The sequence below is a fragment of the Somniosus microcephalus genome, chromosome 1 (assembly GCF_052327205.1).
Source record: "Somniosus microcephalus isolate GS21.2 chromosome 1, FLI_Smic_1.0, whole genome shotgun sequence".
NCBI classification, from domain to species: domain Eukaryota; kingdom Metazoa; phylum Chordata; class Chondrichthyes; order Squaliformes; family Somniosidae; genus Somniosus; species Somniosus microcephalus.
In genome coordinates this window covers 402,026,420-402,032,093 of record NC_140987.1, presented here as the reverse complement: position 1 = coordinate 402,032,093, position 5,674 = coordinate 402,026,420, and positions in this window count along the sequence as shown.

The window sequence follows — 5,674 nt, the reverse complement described above, 5'->3', positions numbered from 1 at the left end:
CTACCAGATCTTTTTCAATTCACCTCAGCGGGTATATGCCACATGAGGCAGTCTGCTGTTCACATGTGTATCAAGGAAATGAGGAATGTCAATGCCCCAAAAATCCACAAGTCCCGCTTCGACGATGCAGAGCAGGACTTCCGCTCACAGGCCAGGTGTGCCCTGACTCCTTCGGAATCAGGTCAGATGCTTTTGCATAATTTGAGCCAGCACCCATGCCATGAGAGCCATGTCACTCCACTGAACAGCTGGGTGTGCCAGCTGAAGATAACAAAACATTTAAAACAATGGGCTGTTTTCCCTATGGCAACCGATCTCTTCAAGTTTGGCTGCCACACAGAAACTAGCCTTTTCATTTTTGTTGGCCTAACTTCCACCAGGACGGGATTCTGACAGGCAGGTGTGACTGCTTTATGCAGATGTACGTTGCATCAAGGCAACTGAGGCGGAACTGGCGGGAGTTTGGGTAGGTGACGTCATAATGCCAATCCCAATTCTTTTAGTGATGTCCGGGTTTAGTGCGGGTGGAAGGAGCACTTTCCCCTACTTTTGATTCTAATGCTGAAAAAGGAGGCAGATGCCCTGTGTAACCGAGTCTCGCCCCAAATTCAGCCCCCATCCACCTAGATAGCAGTCTAGATATACCCAAAACATCACCGATGTTCGGATTTTTGTTCGCAATTGGAAACAACATCAGCTGAACAAGAGAGCCTTCATCAGGTGGCAGGATTTCCTTGAGTGCAAGGTGCCAAAAATGGCATCTATGTGGGCCTCAGGGTCCTCATGTTAACCCCATGGCCTACATGAAAGAACGCATTTGCTCATAACATCTCTATCTCCCACTCACCAATGTGGGCAAGGAGCCATGGTTCATTTCATGACCAAAGAGGGAAGATCACAATGGAAAGCACAGTGACAGAGCTAGGTTCAGCCAACTGTGGGGGTTGAACTTGAGAATGTCTTTATTTCTTCTAATCCCCAGGGTCCTTCAAAAGACCCACTCCACTGAGGTGAATGTGTTTCTATAGCCCTTAGCAGCCTCTCAGTTATCCTGGTGTTTAACACCATCCTACCTATCTCGCTTCCTTACAAGACAGACTTCCTCTCTCACCCGCCAGTTCAGATTCTACACCCAAGCATAACAGATTTCCAATCCAACTGCCTGGCTGCTGCAAGAACATAGCTTAGAACAGGGTCTTCATCTTTTGAGGGTTGATGCACTAATGACTTCTCACAAACCATCGACATAATAGTTCACATTTCACAAAACTGTGCTCCCATCATATGAGGAAATTGCAGGCATGTTTCCCATAATTTCTTGTCAATTCTGAAAATTGTGTGGACTGCATCTACGCTATCCCAATATGCATTCCTGAAGGGTAATGCTCTCTGCTGGCAGCATGATTTCGTAAAATCAGCGCACAGAGTCTACAATCTTAAATAGTGCTCGTCGAGGGATATAGACCTAGTAACAAAACTGTTTTTTCCCATAGTTAGATTTTGAACTTGTATTTTATACTGAGGCTATTTCTCAACAAAAACATATCAGCTCAGACCAGACAGGTTGGGTGCAAAGGGCTTCAGAAGGTGCAATGCCAGTGGAAAGCACAATATGGAGTTCAAGGTGTTAATTGTTCACATGGCCAAAACATTATATTTAGTCACAGATTTATTTGCTATTGGTGGATTACTGTTGATCTAATGCAATTATGAGAGATGCCTCCATCAAGTTCCTTTAGTTTCTGTATAAGCTTTAAGGGGTTTAGATCATGTTTTTGATCGTGAACTTCCCAAAAAAAGCAGTCTACAATTGGTGGCAGTTTTGCAGCTAGCAGCCAAAGAGCCTCTGTGTTTAGGTTTTGTGACAGCCAGCGAAAGAGCTGAACTAGTTTTCACAGAGTAGCCTGTTCCACAGCAAGAGAAGTGAGTTTATGTTTTAAGGCCTATTGTTGAGAATTTCTGCCAGAAACGAAAGCCTCGACTTTAACTCGGGGCAAGCGGTGAGCATGGGGCTGGCAGGGTCGAGCATAAATTCAGAGCTTTGGTTTCTGCCAGAAATTCTCAATAGTAAAGATCCTTTAACTCAAAATAGAGAGTTAAGGGATAGAGCTCATTGCATTTGTAGTGGATTCAGACTTCTAACACAATCCAATAGCTCTATTGATTCCATCTCCATGGTAACACCGATTCCTCAAATATTGCAGACTCTTTCCACTTTGTATTCCCATAGCAACAGCAACACTTGGATTGGTCTTGTGGAGTTGAATAATCACAAAATATCTGATAAAGCTACTTACAATGAGATCTGTTATTGTGGTCACATCAAAGACAAGAAGCAGCAGGGACAAAAGACACAGGCTGTGAGTAAAGGAGCCACTGCCCTGGCTTCAGAATCCACTCCTCGTGATTCTAATCCATCAGTGTGGAAGCCCCTGCTTTTCACACTTGGTAGAGTGGAAAAATCTTCCTCTGCAAAATAAATATATCAATAACTACTATAATATTTATGCCATGAATTATTTGTTTATATGTATTTGTTTTTCAAATTTCCATAATGTCCTTTTACCTTCTATCTTGGAGGGATTGATTCCTTGTTGAGTGTGCTACCACAAGCACTGGTCACCTTTTTACCTAAATTACTCCTGTGTGTGCCTGTGTAATGAGTGTCAGAAGCAGAAGGCAGTGCAGACAAACCTGAATCTGTTCTCACCCGAGTTACACACAGGCCTACTGTAGAGTTAGATATTATGTTATGTATGTGCAACATAAATAAAGGCCATAGAAGAGTGCTGAGTCACTGTAAAGATAGAAAAAATGGGTATAATCTATTGTAGGGTGATCTATATTTGCAGCATTTTCATGGCCTAGCTAGAAAGCTTCTAGAAAATATATGGATAAGTTATATTCTGGCAAGTTCTTGCATTTGAATCCATTCATAAAGGAACCATAATGCATCATGATATTGGTTGTTCTTTCTTAAAAGAATCATCTGGAAACCATGATAAACAGAGTAAAGTTTACAGGAGCTAGGTTTTAAAATGACAAGATCCATAAGAAGTAAAAGAGATTTTACAAGCACAGAGAAAATGTTTTCTTTATATATAAACCCACCAAGCAAGTTTGATTTCAATAAGCTACCAGACTGGCAACCTGGATACAATGATTTGAAAGATTTGGAATTGTTTCAGGATTAGATAAGGGAGAAGAACTAAATCAGATTAACACACTGATATATTCAATAGTTGAGGAAGCAAAATATATGTTGTGTTATTTACAACTCTCTGAGAATGATGGAATATTTATGAAGGGCTTAGATTTATTTGAAATTCATATTGTAGTCTGTAGAAATGCGATTTTTGAAGGAGCTAAAATCAATCAAAGGAGACAAGAAGAATTCGAATCAGAGAGTGTTACAACAGTCTTTATACTGTGGGCTAAACACTGCACCAATGGTACTCTGCATGAAAAAATCATTAATGATTGTATTGTAGTGGGACAAAAAGATGAGAGACTGAAAGTTTCCAGTTATAACCAATATTAACACTTGATAATGTAATGACTGAAACGAGATAGAGTGAAGCTAATAAGGGACAGCAGGTACTGACCAGGCAGCAGCCGGCAGGAAGACTAAACATCAACCAGTTGAAAAATGGCTAAGGCCACAGCAGCCCAGCAAAATACAGCAGCCAATGAGGATTATAGAAAGGGAATGAAGACCCCTGGAGGAACTGGGAGCTTATAATAAATGTGGGAGATTTCCAGTACATCCCAAACATTTCTGCCTAGTTAGAGAAGTGTCACTGACAGTGACACTTCAAGGAAATATGCCAGAAAGAGAAAGCAGTTTGTAACATTTCAGAGGGAATCCAGAAAGCATGCCAGAAAAAAAGGGAGAAAACCCAATGTGACAAAAATGATGGCCCCAAAGTTCCGAGTCTCGCTGCAGTGGACCAGAACACCTGCCCGTCCTCTCAGCCCAACCTTGTCCCAAATCCCAGGTCAGCATATCTAAAGATCTGCCATCAATTGCATATTTAAACCAGGAGATCCGAAAAAGATTGTGAGGTGCAGGGTGGGCAGAGGAAGCCCTGCTAAAGATGGAAGTGCTGATCTTAAAGCCAGACTGCTCTTAAATCAATGCCACCATGCAATAATTTCAATCCATGGATTAACCAAGAACCTGCCAGAAGACAGCCTGAAACTCCTGGGGAGAGTGACACAAATATGATTATTACTGAAATTAGGCATGGAGGTGGGAATAAAATAGTGGAAATAGATTGCATGAGGCTATGAATACAGCAGCCAGGATCAGGTGGAAGAAAGTGGCACAAGTAGGGAATACCAAATTCATAACTTCCTGGATCCATCTGCAATATAGGATTAGGTTTAATGACCTCACATGGTCAGCAAAGGTAGTGCCTTCACTCTGATGCTGTTTGTGGTTGTCTCAATGATGTCATGAGCTAAGGCTGATGAAAGTAGTTTTGATCACCTGGACACTATCCTTGATGTCTACATCTCCTTCAAACAGCCCGGGCATAGAGAATTGTCTCAAGATGTAGCCATTATGACTGCTGTCAGGGAAGCAGATAGTGGTCTAAATGATCCTGTGTTGCTTGTCACTGATCACCTGGCTACTGATAGAGTGAAATACCTTGCAGTTCATGAGCCCATGCGATTGTGTGCAAAGCCCAGCTGGCCACATAGGATTCCCCAAAGTCCAGGGAGTTATTGATGGAACCTATGTCAAAAATTGATTGCATCCATTCAGTTGTCAGACTTCTAGGGCAAGGTGATGAAGTTATTTGTTTTGGTGAAAAATGTGCCAGTGGCTCACTTGATGCATCTTACAGACTGCAGGTTGCCCGATATTACTGATATTTGATGGTAACTAGAAATGGGCCTGAGGCATAAAAGTTCAAGGCTGTGGTGACCTTGATTGTTACTAGCAGTGCCATCCCTGTGGGGAAGGTTGTCTGCAGGTGAGATTCGAACATACAGCAACTTTGGCCGCGATTTCCCCTACCTCGGCAGGTCCGGTGCGGGTGTGACCCCGCTGCTGGCTCCAACCTGCTATCCAAAGTGATTTTACGTTGATTGGGATAGTTAAGCCCGCCCAGTGAGTTTCCCGGCCAATTGAAGGAAGTGGGTCTGATAACATCACTTGACGCGTCATCAGCCGGTTTCCTTAAAGGGACCGAGCACAAATTGATTTTGACAGTTGTGCTGTCAGTGTTCTACAGCATTGAGGTGCTGCAAACCTTGACAAGCAATGCACAGAGGTGCACACTTGCACCCAGGCTCTCCCATGATGCCCTCCATGCCTATGGGCGGAAGAGACCTCACCAGGAGATCAACGCAGCCTGGTTGCACATTGCACAGGAGCACACAAGCAGGGATGTCGTTAGGAAGACCAGGCTACAGTGATGCAAACCTTTCAATGATCTCAACAGATCACAAAACATTGCTGCAAAGCCACACTCAACTTCATCCTGCTGTGCCACTCATTACAACCCCATCACTCTGCCTTCCCTACCCTACTCCTGCACATCCTTACTCACACCAACTTACATTGCACCGCCACCCATTACTCTCTATCTACATTATCACTTCCCCATTTCACCAGCCACCCCTCACATTCACCCTCATCCTAGTCCAATCATACCAACTAACA